General features: G+C 39.8%; 1 protein-coding gene across 2 annotated transcripts in view; it reads left to right on the forward strand.

Moving 5' to 3' along the window:
- GPC6 (glypican 6) overlaps positions 1–15593 on the forward strand; it is a 1118215-nt gene that overhangs the window by 276697 nt on the left and 825925 nt on the right. The gene's annotated exons all lie outside the window — the stretch shown is intronic.

A 15593-nucleotide genomic window follows, 5' to 3' on the forward strand; every position in this document is an offset into this window, starting at 1 on the left:
GTCAGTAGGTTTCCGGTATAGGGTGGTGTTTATGTGACCATCGCTTATTAGCACTGTAGTGTCCAGGAAGTGGATCTCTTGTATGGGCTGGTCCAGGCTGAGGTTGATGGTGGGATGGAAATTGTTGAAATCATGGTGGAATTCCTCAAGGGCTTCTTTTCCATGGGTCCAGATGACGAAGATGCCATCAGTGTAGTGCAAGTAGAGTAGGGGCATTAGGGGACGAGAGCTGAGGAAGCGTTGTTCTAAGTCAGCCATAAAAATGTTGGCATACTGTGGGGCCATGCGGGTACCCATAGCAGTGCTGCTGGTTTGAAGGTATACATTGTCCCCAACTGTGAAATAGTTATGGGTGAGGACAAAGTCACAAAGTTCAGCCATCATCTGCTCAAGAAACTCCCTGAAAAAGCACAAGAACAAATCTGCACAGACACACCCCTACAACTCTGAGCAGGGGTATTCTATCTGCTAACCAAGATCCATAAACCTGGAAATCCTGTATGCCCCATCATCTCCAGCACTGGCACCCTGACAGCAGGATTGTCTGGCTATGTAGACTCCCTCCTCAGGCCCTACGCTACCAGCACTCCCAGCTACCTTCGAGACACCTCTGACTTCCTGAGGAAGTTGGGTTTTTTTTACCATAGGGCCAATGAGTAAGTTCTCAGACACACTAGACCTTGACAGGTTTCAGAGTGGTAGCCGTGTTAGTCTGTATCAGCAAAAAAGAATGAGGAGTACTTGTGGCACCTTAGAGACTAACAAATTTATAAATAAATGTCCAAATAAATTTGTTAGTCTCTAAGGTGCCACAAGTACTCCTCGTTCTTTTTACTAGACCTTGAGTTGATAATCGAATGAAGTGCCAAATCCTTGTGACTTCATACTGATGTCAGCAGCTGCTGTTTTTATCCCCCCTGCAGGGCAAAAGACCCTTTCATGACTCTGCCTTTTAAGATGACATCTGTGATTCTTGTAGACAAGGTACTTGCTATTATAGAAGGAAAAAGCCTAAAACTATGCAAATACCTTTAACTTCTGTAAATATTTTTGTGAAAATGAATTCATTTTAGCTGTGTTCCTGCACCTTCTGCATTCACTTTCTGTGACTACTGTAGCAAATGAGATTACTGGCAGGAATGTCTGCAAAAAGAGCACATCTAAAAGGAATTGTGAAGGTAGAAGGGCTACCATACCTCAGAGGGCAGAGACCTAGTTGGACTAAGTGAAGAAAAGAGGGTAGCAATAGATTCAATGTAGCATTATCACCTTGAGATTAGGTATTTTAAAGTGTAGAAGGGTCAGCTGAATATCTGGAAACTTGAGCTATGACTAAAAATTTGTTTTGAAAGAATAGGGCCTATGCTCGGAAAACAGATATTCAGCTTTTCCCTCCTGTATGCCTGGGAGTTGATGGAGCAGAACAGAGTGTTCTGCTGGGATCAAGGGGAGATGGCATGGCCATCATCGGTAAGATGAGATGCTGCTGACTCAAGGAGCTCTCAGAAAATAAATCAGACCTTCAGGCAAGTGCAGGTGAGGGGACTCAGTTAATGGCACAACACAGCAAGAATACAAAGATCCCATCTGCTCTGTGGGAATGGTCAAACTGTTTGATAGACAACTGTTTTCATTACTAGTGGCATGAATTACCTATATGTAGGAAAGATAGCTGCAGACTTTGATAGTAGCCTAACAGATGAAAACGAAAATGGAGGGGGAAAATAGCTTATGTGCAGTGCCTTAGGTTTATTGGCTTTGCTTCCTTACACCGTCTGCTCTGGGATATTGCTGCACATGGGTGTGTCAAATTGCACTGGAGATGGGAGCATAATGAAAATGGCTGGAATTTAACAAAACAGGTGGTGACTTAGTAAAAGCAAGTTTACAAAGAGCTGCATTAGTTGTCTTGATTCTTTTATTTACCCTATCTTCTGAGAGAGACCCCCTAAATTAGCAATTTATTCCCTTTTGAAAAATGTCACCATGTACTCATTTGATTGCTATTCTGATTCTTCAGTTTCTCTGCAGTCTGCACACCTGTGCTATTCCTTGTAATGAACATTTCACAGATGAATAATACTGTTCTTGGTTCAACTGATGGTTGAGATTCACCATGCAGAAATAATCAGGCAGAGATTATTGGAAAATTAGATGGTAGGTATTTAGAGGCCCTGTCCAACATAATCTAAGTATTAGGGGGAAAGCAGGTGTCTTTTTTCTGTAAACAGCTCATTCCTATTACGAGATTTGTCTATGCTTAACTTTTTGGTTCTGTCCTTTCCTATTAATCCAGTATATTTGCAATTCTAGTATACTCACTGTCCCAAACAGTCAGTATAAAAATCTTATGATATATTTTCCAATGTAACCACTCAAACTTTAATTTCCTGGAGTTTGAGATATGTTTCACTTTGTTTTTTATCACAGTGATTGAAACCTGTGTAGCATTTCATGGTTTCCAGATCAAGGCTTCAGTTGGTTGCCTTCGTTGGCTCAACAATATTAGACTCAGCATGTTTCCTGTTGGGTCTACAGAAAGACTGGGAGAAAATAAAGTAGACATGAAACTAAGTCATCATGCAGTGAAAGGAAAGTAATGTCATGGATCAAAAACTGGCTAAGAGACAGGAAACAAAGAGTAGGAATAAATGGTCCATCATGGCAAAAAGTGAACAACAGCGTGTCTCAATGTCCCATACAAGATACAAAAAGAAAAGGAGTACTTGTGGCACCTTAGAGACTAACCAATTTATTTGAGCATAAGCTTTCGTGAGCTTATGCTCAAATAAATTGGTTAGTCTCTAAGGTGCCACAAGTACTCCTTTTCTTTTTGTGAATACAGACTAACACGGCTGTTACTCTGAAACCTGCCATACTAGATACAGTGTTTAACATATTTATTAATAATCTGAAAGGGGAGTAGGAGGAGAGCATTCAGGTAGCAATATTTGCAGATTATTCAATTATTTAGGTGAGTCAAGTGCAGAGAGAATTGTGAAGAACTACAGAGGGACCTAACAAAAAATGAAGTTAAATGTTCATAAATGCAAAGTAATACAGTTCGGGCGAAAACTGAAACTACTTGCCTTACATGGTTCTAAATTAACAATTAACTCAGGAAAGGGACCTGGCTGTCTTGTTGGCTTTTTAGACACCATAGTGATTCAGTTTCATCTCTGAACCTCCTCTCTTCTTCTCTAGTTAGGTTTTTAACTCTTTTGCTCCTTATAACTAAAATGATTGTATTATTTTGTCACAATATAAATAAATGCAACATTGGTCACTTCATCTCAAAAATGATACTGAAGATTTAAAAGGGATTCAGAGAAGGGTGGCAAATGATTAAGGGTCTGGAAACACTCTCATGTGAAGACAGATTGAAAAGATTGGGATTAACTTTAGAAAAGGCAAATGAGAAGGGATATGATAAAAGTATATTAAATAATGAATGGAATAGAGAAGGGAGAGATTCTGTTCTTTTTGTTTTCTGGCACAAGAACAAGGGAACAATGAATGTAACTAAGAGATGGTAAATTCAGAATTAATAAAGGAAACTATTTTCAGCAATATGTACCAACTCATTGTCAGAGGATGTCATTGAGGCAAACACGTTACCAAGATTCCAAAGGGACTGGCCATTTTATGAATAACAAGACTCTCCAGATTTCTTATAGCTAATGCTAACAAATATTGGAAGAGATATTAAATGTCATGCCTCGAATGTAAATCAATCTCTGTTGGGGATTAGGAGGAGACAATGTAGGGGACAGGGTATTCCACATCTTCATAAAATGAGGTTGCTTATCCCTGCCTCTGAAGCAGACAGGATATCAGATTAGATAGATCACTGGTCTGATCCGTTACGCAAATTCTGTGTTTCCTATTTTTCCATGACGGTCTGGTTCAGTACTTTGAGTGTCACTCATAAGACTTGGGAAAACTTTGACTGTATCCATGGTGGCATGTTAAACGTTGTAGAAACAGTACTGATTCAGGTGAAATAACCCATTGTGGAAGAATCAAAATTAATTAAAGACGGAGTTCAAACTTCTAGTCACTAATAAGTATTCTCATGCATTTCTGATCTTCCTCTTCTTGTTCCATTAGATTTTTAACTCTTCTTCCCCTCATAACTAAAATGTGATTGGATTCTTTTGACACAAAGTAACTATTTACTGCTCCTAACCAGTGTTAGGAGCAATTTTATCAAATGTGTAAAAAGTAAAAGTGTTCTTTAAAGGACAAGGGTGCTTGGGGACCCATTAAAAAACATGTTGGGGCCTAGCAGTTTGGAAGGGATCAGGTGACTGCCTGATGCGTACCTGGTTCTTATAAAAGCTGAAAGAGCTCAGGGAAGGGAGGGAGAGCTACAGAAGGGAGGCTGGCTTCTGTGGCATGTCCTGGAGCCCGGGGGAAGGGCCGGGGAGAAGAGAAGGGGACCTCCCCCACCCGCAGCCAGCTAGTAGGAGGACTGGAAAGGCCTGCCAGAAGCAGGGAGGCTTGGGCAAGGAACATTTATGTTGAGTTGTTTGTTTGGGGCCTTGCTGAAGATTGTCAGTAACGCCAATAAATGAAACCTTGAGGGAAAAGGGCGTTATCAAGACATGGGTGGTGTCAATCCTGTTTGGCAGGCCAGCAGTAGCCTACAAGGATTTGTAGTATTTGGTGTATTTCTTACATCATAGCTCGTGGAGTCATATGTGAATATGTGAGAAACTCATCTTAAGTTTCTTATTTTTTTTTTCATGTCTGTTTCTAGCCTCCATGGTTGAAAAAAAAAAGATCGAAAAAGTGCTCTCCAAAGGTTCAAAACCAGTATTTAATTTTTTTTTAAATATGCACTTTTCTTTTTTTTCCTGAGTGTTGGCGGTGGGGCGCGGGGGCTGACTCATGATGACTGAATTGCTGGGGCTGGCAATACTTGATTACCTTTTCACTCAATTGGATTGTTCTTCATCTCATTTCAGAGAAGCAGCCATGTTAGTCTGTATTCGCAAAAAGAAAAGGAGTACTTGTGGCACCTTAGAGACTAACCAATTTATTTGAGCATGAGCTTTCGTGAGCTGTAGCTCACGAAAGCTCATGCTCAAATAAATTGGTTAGTCTCTAAGGTGCCACAAGTACTCCTTTTCTTCTTGTTCTCATCGTCACACCTGCTCCAACCAATTCTAATCAGGGTTGAGACACTTGGGGTCCCAGCAGGTTTGGAGCCTGTGAATCTGCTAGACAAACTAATTGGAGATGGCTACACAATAAGATGTGTGAGCATCTCCATCCATTGGTAAATATGGTATGGCAGGGATACTATATGAATGACCAAATCTTTAATCCTATCTAATATGAGTAAACAGAACTTTTTCTTCCTGAAAAAATGTCCATTCCCTCAGATCGTCCTTTTTTCTCTCTGATCTCCTTACTTCCAACCTCTGTATACCATCAAATCAGAGTGCCTTCCAAATACACTTATAGCAAATATCTGAATATTCCTGTAATACAAGATTATTAATGTGGCATTAAAGGATATGATTTTTCTGTGGGTTTTTTTTGCAATTAATGTGTGCATAGGAAATAAGACAAAACATCCAACATGAAAATAAAAGTATGAACTGAGTCGATGTTTTCTTCAGTGGTAAATTTAGATTTCGAACTCTGTTGTGTTAGTCAAAGTTAAGAGAGAATAATCATGGAACACAGATATCTACATATTCATAGGGCTTAGACTGGAACCATTCAAAAAGTAAATTTCCCTTTCTCTTCCTGACATTTATTTCAGTTTTACTTATAAATAGCCACGTTCTAAGGATCTAAAAGATAATTAGTTATTGGGTAACATTTTCAGATGCATTTACATGGTTTAGGAGCCTGAGTCCCAATGAAAGGCAGTAGCACCTTAGGCAACTATGTCACTTAAGTGCCTTCACAAATTTTGCCCCTTTTCTAATAGCCGTTAATATTAAAATATTTAGAATTGTCTTTGGGGGGTTTTGTGATGTGAAAATAGTCCTCCTGACTGAGCTGAGCTGATCAGACTCATTAAGGACTTCTTTTCTATTTAATTGTGTAACTCCTAGCAACTACCATACTTTCCATACAGCTAAAAAGAACATCAATACCACACGCAGAAGGTTACCCCCTTGGTCTTTCCCTCCACCTGTGTGTGGTTCTGGAAAACTAGTGAAACTCTAGAGAGGAGCCTGCCAAAGTCTAGGATGCGGACTTTTGTGGACCCATTCTCAGGCACCTAGGGATATGTCTACACTGCAGCTGAGAGGCATGATCCCTAGTATGGGTAGACACTCATGCTAGCTCCAGCTGAGCTAGCACACTACAAATAGCTGTGTGGATGTTGCAGCACAGGTAGCAACTCTGTCTAGCCACTTGAGCTCAGACCCAAGTAGCCAGGCAGGCTTGGACTTTGGTGATTAGCCCATGCCCTCGCCAGTGCTGCAGGGTCCACGCTGCTATTTTTTATGCACTAGTTTGAGCTGTGTAGCACAAATCTGTCTATCCAGGCTGGAAGTCACACCTCTCAGATGCAGTGTAGACACACTTTTACTCCCCATGCATTGTACAGGGACGCTAGGTGCCTATCCCAGGATTTGTGGATTCCACTGTGTGGTTAGGTTTCTAAAAAAGGTGCAATGCCTAAGGCCAGATCCACAAAGGGACTTAGGCATTCGGATACTGACATCATAACGCCTAACTTTTAGGTGCCTAGAATAACGGTGTGAAAAAGTGTTGATCCACAAACCCTGGGGTCGGTGCCTAGGCTCCTTATATAATGCAGGAGGGGAGAGAGGCACCTACAAATGGGATCCACAAAAGCCCGCACGCTTGACCAGGAAGCCACCTGAGTACTTAGTGGGAGATACTGAAGATGGGTTTTATGCTAGGCTTGTCTGCGCATCTAAATCCAGGCTGCAGGGAGATGCCTGCCTCTGCTAGCAATCCACAACTGGGAACCCTCTTTGGTAGCTGGGTGGCTCAGGCTCATAAGACATTTCTTGTGAGAATGAGTTAGTTGCCTACCTCATTGCACACAAAACAGCCAGAGGAGAAGGTGGTGGTACCCACCTTATAACTTTTCGCCTGTGGTTAGAGCACTCACTCAGGATATCATAGGCCCTGGCTCATTTTCCCCCCTTATGCTTGAGGGGGAGAAAGATGGAAGATCCCTGTTCATATCCCCTCACCTGAGTGCTTAACTATTGAGCTATGGGGTATTCTGATGTGAGGCTCCTTCTGTCTCTCCTGTTGAAGCTGTTGCATTTTGGATAGATACTTAGTCATTGGGCCAAAGAGAGAGAGTGATTTCATAGCCTAGTGGTTAGGGCACTCATCTGCGAGTTAGGAGACCCAGGGTACAGCCCCCCCGCTCCAATGACTGCTTAATTTGGTTTCTGGTGGAACAGATTCTGGCCAGATTTTGAATGGGATCCAATATAGCAGGTGGCCTCTGGGCGTGCCTATTGGATCAGGCTGAATGAGTGTCAGAACAACACTGGTCTTCCCCCGATTTGTGTATTACACTAGAATTTAAGCAGGAGACAGGTATCCGGATGCCTAGAATGCGGCAGCAGTGTGTGTGTCCAAAGGTAGAAACTTTGTCACTCTTAGCAACCTAGGGAACTTTTATAGCCAAAATGTAGGTGACGAGCATATTCACCTGCCTACAGTCTTGGGTGTCAGTCGAGGCAGAGTTTTGTGGATTTCAGTGGAAGCTAAAACTGGAAGTTATCCAACTAAATCTGGGTTTAGGTGCCTCAATACCTTTGTTGGTCTGGGTTCTGCTCCCTAGAAACTTGGATTACATAAAGTCTCTCAAATTGGGACTTGGTAGTTCAAATTATATTCCCCTAGGTTATTAGGCTGTATTTGTACAAGTTGAATTTCTTTTATTACTAGTAGTACCTCTACTATTTTTGGCCATGTTTTCACTCTCTCTAGGTCCCTTTGTATTTCTCTCTCTCTCTCTCGGTTTTTACCCCATTTCCCAGTTTAGTATTATCAGATGTTTAATGATCTGGGAGAGGGGATAATGAAGATGTTGTCTTATATAGCACTTAACAGTGACTCCTGAAGTGCCCCCCAATTAGATATTACTTTCTAGTTTGTTATATTGCCCTTAATGATTATCCTTTATTATTAATTATTATTATTATTTTATTATTGAATAGTGGAGTCCAGGATTGTAGAGAATGTGTTTGAAGGGAAAAAACCATAGAGATCCAGGCTAGGATGGTCATGGTTCAATGGCATAGCTCAGGATTGGCTGGGCTTATTAACTTCCTAGAAACCCAGCCTGGAGCAGCTCTAAGTGAGAGGAATAAGGGTCCTCAGGGTACAATATCAATGAGGCTGCCATATAGAAGGGAAAGACTGCCTCTGAATTGTGGGCTGTTCTTTTGTTTATGGATTGAGGGGTTTTCCTCCTGAAGGAGGAACAGACTATAAAGAACTGATATTTAAAGTCTGTGTTCTGTTCTCTCCTGAAGCCAGAGGCAATCTGTAGATTTTGTTTCATCAATTTGTGTCTATTGTGCTTACTTTTTTCTTCTTCTGCCTGTTGGAGGGCTCTTAATCACCACTCAGAGGAGAAGCTCCAGAGACTGTGTGCATTTTTCAGTCCACAAGTAATTTAGCATTTCTTTTTTAAGAGTGTGGACCCAGGAAATGAGGTTGTTTAAAACTGTTAAAATAGCTCTAAGCCAGGGTCTTCCAGAAGCTGAAGTCAATTGGACTTTTCACATGCTTAAAATTAAGCATGTGCTGAAGTACTCTGCTGTACTGGAGTCTATCTGAAAAATCTTGTGGGCAATAGGTCACTAGGGTAACAGATATGGATACCAAAGCAAACTGAGTTTTTCTTTAAACAAATGTTCATGAATACACTTTTGCTGTATATAGCCACATCTAATTTCTATAATTATTTAGGGAGAAAAATATGAAAATTATTAGCAATTGATATGAAAACTGGTCAGGTTTTGAGCATACTTTACTTTGCCATGTGCTACGGCTATGGTTACTGAAATTCCTACTAAAAACATAAAGCAAAGAAAATGTTAGCAATTAAGCTGCATAAATCATTTTAATGCCACCTTTTAAAATAAAGGTCCTGTACAGATCCTGCCCTTGCACAGCATTGCTTTAGCCATACACTGTGTATTGCTGATCTGAAGTGGGGTTATGGAAGTACAAGATTTAGCTAAGGCTATACAGTCATTTGTAATTGACTACTCCATTACTGGCTTACTTGAGGGGAAAGTCAGGGATGAGCTGGTGGATTGCCGATCTCAGCAGAAAAGTTACTGCATACTGGTGATTATAAATCAGGAGGTTTAAGTATATTCATCCTTTAAGACATTTACAGAAGACCCAGGATTAGCTACCTTCTTGATAGCTTTCCTAAAATATAGCACAGGTCATATCCTCTTGGTCTCTCTAGGTCAAGTGTCAAATAAAAATAAACAGTAGGGTTCTCTACAAATAAAAATTCCGTCAATGCTCTATGAATATTGCTAGAGAAAATGTATGACAGCACTTGCTATAATTAGGGGTGCAGAATGATTTCCATTATAATCCTATTTTCACACATAGAGCTTTTATGAAACATTCAGCTTTACCTGACAATTTCCATACTTTTGCTCAGTCTTTTTATATGGAAGTGTGAGCTAAATGCCTTCAGCAATTGTTTTTTTTTTTTTTTCAAAATCTTCCATAAACTGAGGGTAACACTTTTTTCTATTTACTATGTGCATCTGACATTCAGCTCCCCCTTTCGTTTGTGTGGGTCTTTCACAAAGGGGAAAAACAGAAATAACACCTGAAATACTGGGAAATTTTATTATAAACCTAAAAAAAATTGTAAGTGTCAGTATGGTGGCTGAAATTACTTCTCTATTTTTAAATTAGATTTCAAATTGATTGTGTTTAATATTTGTACTTTAAATATTTAAAATGCTTTAAAAACAAGATATTCAAAAGACTGCCAGCAGAATTTCTTAACCATGCAGTTTCCTCAGATGTCAATATTTGCATGCATGTAATGGAAGTATTTGGACCAAGTACCAATAACTCATCTCAGTGAGTATTACATTTAATAGTCGAAATAGTAGTCTACAGAAGCATCATGGGACTGGAAGGGACCTCGAGAGGTCTTCTAGTCCAGTCCCCTGCACTCATGAAGGAGTAAGTATTATCTGGACGATCTGCATTCCTAGCCTCAATCCAAAGAACATAAGAACGGCCATACTGAGTCAGACCAAAGGTCCATATAGCCCAGTATCCTGTTGTCTGATAGTGGTCATTGCCAGGTGCTTCAGAGGGAATGAACAGAACAGGTAACTAAGTGATCCATCCCATTTCCCACTTCCAGCTTCTGGCAAAAAGAGGCTAGGAACACCATCCCTGCCCAAGACCAATAGCTGTGACATTTGGTTGCTAATTGGTGACAATGACATGACTATTGACAGGCAAGAAAAAACAGTATCTCGATGGGAAACAATTCCCAGTTCACCTCTTCAACAAAATTCCCAGTTGCAATTCTTCAACAAAAAAACTTCAAAAACAGACTCCAACAAGAGACTGCTGAATTGGAATTAATTTGCAAACTGGATACAATTAACTTAGGCTTGAATAAAGACTGGGAGTGGATGGGTCATTACACAAAGTAAAACTATTTCCCCATGTTTATTCCCCTCCCTCCCCCCACTGTTCCTCAGATGTTCTTGTCAACTGCTGGAAATGGCCCACCTCAATTATCACTACAAAAGTTTCCTCCCCCCTCCCCACCCCCGCTCTCCTGCTGGTAATAGCTCACCTTACCTGATCACTCTCCTTACAGTGTGTATGGTAACACCCATTGTTTCATGTTCTCTATGTACATAAATCTCCCCACTGTATTTTCCACTGAATGCATCCGATGAAGTGAGCTGTAGCTCACAAAAGCTTATGCTCAAATAAATTTGTTAGTCTCTAAGGTGCCACAAGTCCTCCTTTTCTTTTTAAAAATATAGTATCTTCCTCATCCACCAAAAGTCAGACTTTAATTATTGAATGTGGGGAGGAAAGCCTTTGGATCAAAATAGATGGATTTATAGACATTGTTATAAATGTCTTGGTTGTGTTTAAGCAAAAGAGGGCAACAGAGACTAGCTGAAAGGGTTAGTGACCAGCTGCATGGATTTAATATTTAGGGCTTATCTTCACTACTGGGGAGATCCACACTGCTGCAATCAATTCCCTGACACCTTTTAGGACTTTATTTAAATGCAATGTCAAATATTTCTTGAAGGGAAATATAGTCTTGTAGAAATTGTCCATATCTTAATTTTCACCCTTTTTGGTCAACAATGTTGAAGTCTTTCACTTTCTGTTTTAATATCATATTAAGAAAATATATTCATAATGATGTGCTGTTATTACAATTTTTATTAGCACTAGTATAGAAATAAAATTCCATTTTGTTCCAACTGTCCTTCATATGCATTTGAAACAGAAATGTGCCTACATTTGAGAAGAACAGCCATTTGCATACATTTAAACAGTGAGGTACATGTTTGTGTAGCTTACCCAGGTGTTGAGAAACTTCTCATTTTAAGAGAGAAGGGGTGTTTGACAGATAATTGGAATAAAACAGCAACTGAGTTGTTGGAGAAGAGGTTGTCCGTGAAATATTTCAAGCAAACTGTATATAGAACAAAAAGAAATACCTGAAAGCTAAAAAAGTGTGTCTAGTGTTTTCTAAATGGACCATTCCAATTAGAATAGATCACTCAGGTAACAGAAGTTCCCAACTCTGTGCATGGATCATTGACCGTATACAACAGTCTACACTTTTTTTAAACTGGAATTCCATAAATTGAATTCTGGTAAGGATAGTAAGTGAATGCTTAAGCTTCAGATTCAACTTCAGTAAATCGCTGATAATATACGACCAGTTTTTTGGGGGGGGTGTTGCCCACCAGTAGTTCAAAGTCTTATTCATGCTCAATGTAAAATCTAGGATTTAGCTGCTTGAGGATGGCCATGTACTCCAGATGTCTTGCCAGGAATACCTATCCTATGGAATACCAGTCCTCCTTTCACTTTTGAAATACAATTTCCTTTTGGCTTTTCAGCCAAACACTGTTAAAGATTAGCTTCTCAGGGAGGCCGCATCTTCTTTCAGTTAAAAAAATACCATAAGAAGTGATGACTCTACTATTTGACTAATATCCCCATTATATAATCCTTTATTTTATGGCCTGCCCCTAGGGGCTCCCTGAGCTAAGAAGTTAGCTGTTAATAAAGTGAGGTAACAAGTGCCATCATATAATTATAAAGAAAATAATGTTTCTTTTGCTTCCACTGCAGTGATCAGAACCCAATATGAATGTAAATGCTCTAGGGTACTATTTGGTCTAAAATGAAAAGTAAATAATGCTCTTTTAGCCATCAAGAGAGAACTTATTCTTTTGTTGTTTTACTTCATATGTAAAGATTAACAGAGATTGAATAAAGCACTGGCTCAGGATGGTGTAGTGATGACAATTCTTAGATTTTCTGCATGTAATACAATCTGATATAAAGATTGTTGCTCAGCAGAGGGCAGAATTGAACTGGGATCTCCCACATCCAGGATGAGTACCCTAACAACTGGGCTAAAGCTTATAAAAGGTGGCCTCCCGCTGTTCTGCTGCCCCTCCCCACCTCCAGCTGGTTTGTGTGCACTTAGGTGTGGTGCGAGAGGGAACTCTAGATTTTAGCGGGTTAGGCAGCAGCTGAGCAGGTGTGTTGCGGATTGCAGTAGTTTCTAAATCTCTTTGTGGGTCTGGGCCCAAGTTCTCAGCTGTGCAATTAGAAAGAGAAACCTGGAATACAGGATTTCTGAGACACATCTCAGGATGATTAAAAACAGCAAATTAGATATAAATTTGCTGTGGGATATACTAACAACAACAACAAAAGCCAGTGGATGGCCTCACGTCACAGAGCACAGAGATAATAGGCTCTCCCTATATTGCTCTAGTGCTATTGCAGTTGGAATTTTACATTTAGTTCTGGGCTCCTCATTGCCAGAAATATATTGACAAATTGGAGAGAATTCAGCAGAGAGCAACACAAATGGAGCTGGAGAGACTGACTTATGAGGAAAGATTAAAAGCTAAATATTTATCATTGGCTAAGCAATGACTAATCGGGAGATAAATCTACAAATGTTGAAGGATATTAATGCCAAAGAAAGAAAGGAATAATTTAAGGTGGTACAAGGGCTATAACAGGGATCAGTGTGATGAAGCTAATTAAGGGGAAATTTAAGCTGAATATCAAGGAAAATAATTGAAAGTAAGACTTATTAGGCTGTGAATAGTTCAAAATTCATCCAATATCACCAGAAGTATTTAAAACTACTTGGAACAAATGACTAGCAAATATATTTCAGAGAACAATCTTGCACTAGTAGGGGATAGAGCTGTTGACTTAGCAGAATCACATAAAATAGTATGCGGGTGGGGGGGGCGGTGTAGGGGGAACTATCATTCAGTCCTTGGAAGGGAGGGAGAAGAAACTTTTCAGTTGAGGGTCCAAGGCTGTGGAATTCTCTCCCCCTTAATATACCCAGACATAAATGGTAGCACTTTTTAGGTCTAAGCTCTGTTTTTTTCTTTGTAGACTTTGCTGATTTGGAAGCATACTGTACAAAGTATTTAAGCACATACTTAACACAGCATGAAGTTCAGCACATGCATGATTAAGTACCTTGCAGAACAGGACCCTACACCACACTGAGCTTTTCCCTTCCCTTTGCTCTCAAGAGATGTGATTCATACTGGGGTTCATCTGTTACCCAGATAATGTAAAGCAGCCTCCGGTTTAGTGTGTTTGATACTTAAGAGCCCTCAGCAAGGGCAGCTAGAAACTAAGGGTGGTGTTTACTGGATGCATAAAAGATACAACTGTAAAACTTGAAAAAAATCAAGGGCTCAAAGTAGGCTACAATAGACCAACAGGAAATATTTAATCATTCTAAACTTCAGCAACGTGCACTGTGGCTAGGCAGTTTCTTCTGAGAAACTTAGTATTTTTTAACAAAAAGCTGTTTGCTTAGCCAGTTCAGTCTCCAGCTCAGTCCCATATCCAATGGGGGTGAATCTCCCTTCACAAGAATGCTTTGTCTCTAGCACCTGGAAGTGTGAAGTTGAGCTATGTACACCTCAGTGTCCAATCAAATACAACTTTTGCAGTAGGCAGTGAAATTAGAGTAGCCTTTCGGATAACGAGGCCTTTGACATTGTAGGGGTTTAAAGTTGGAAAGCAGAATGCTAATAGACCCAGTGTTGATCATGCAGTCAGTGCAGAGTGTGCAATATAGATGTGAATGTGCCCACCTTAGACAATGGTGTGCTTCAGCCTCCAAGTGGCTTTCAAGGCCAAGTTACAGCATGTCCATATGCCTTCAAGATTATTTCCTCTGTAAGAGAGTTGCTTTGGAATTGGTGTTTCTGGGATATGCCTTGATGGCTTTGCTCATGGCTGCCAAACTGAAATACGCATTTTGACTAGAACAAGTCGGTTCTTCTCCTCTTTCTTCAAGACTTTTCATTTCTCCAGTTGCTCAAACTGCTTCTACAGTACTTTTAACTAGTACATGATGATGATCCATTAAAAAACATTTGGAACGGAAATAACCATGTTTAGGCAATATGGAGCTGTGTGAATGAGACCTCATTAAGAAATCTAAACCCCATCCTATGCTCTACCACCAAGCTGCAGTTATTGTGTATACATTTATTTAAAGCATGTTACAGTATTAATATACCTGTAGATTTTTTCCCAGATGCCACTGTGACACTATGCCCTATATTCTTATAGAGATATTGTTATGATATGAGTGGAATAATGTATGTATGGAATAATGATGTATTTTGTGCAGGATAAGGCATAGAGGTCAGTAGTGTTATCCTCATTTTATGGATGAGGAAAGATGAGGTGCAAAGGGGGAGAAGTGACTTGTCCAAGGTTATCAAGCAGGACAATGGCAGAGACTGGAACAGAGCCCATATCTATGGAGTTTCAGTCCAGTGCTCTACTAGGCCATACAGCCTCCCTAATAAAATGCAAATAAAATTATTTTTTTCATTTTCTAGTTTCATGCCTTTCAGTTAATCTTATTAAATTTTGTCTCAAGTTTCATTTTTCATTAAACTTTACAGTAATCATGTACCTGGAAAAAACAAAAACAAACAAAAAAAAAACAGGAGATGATACTAGCATATACAAAGGAACATGGGGTAAAAGTCTTCAGTGCCATAAAGATGCAGTACTTACTGCTAATAAAATTAAGTGGGGAGGTATTAGAATCATTGTCAATTGAGATTATCAATCCTGCTTTAAGGGGAAATGTAAGATACCAGGTTGGATAAAGTTAGCAATTGTTAGGCCCTTACTTAAAAAGGCATCTGTTGAAATTTGCCGCAATGCTATAGCCATGTTGGTACCAGATATTAAAGAGACAAGAGAGGTGAGGTAGTATCTTTTATTGGACCAACTTCAGTTGGTGAAAGAGACAAGCTTTTGAGCTACACAACTTTTCTGAAGATTCTGAAGAA

This window comes from Lepidochelys kempii, chromosome 1, assembly GCF_965140265.1.
Source record: "Lepidochelys kempii isolate rLepKem1 chromosome 1, rLepKem1.hap2, whole genome shotgun sequence".
Taxonomy (NCBI): Eukaryota; Metazoa; Chordata; order Testudines; family Cheloniidae; genus Lepidochelys; species Lepidochelys kempii.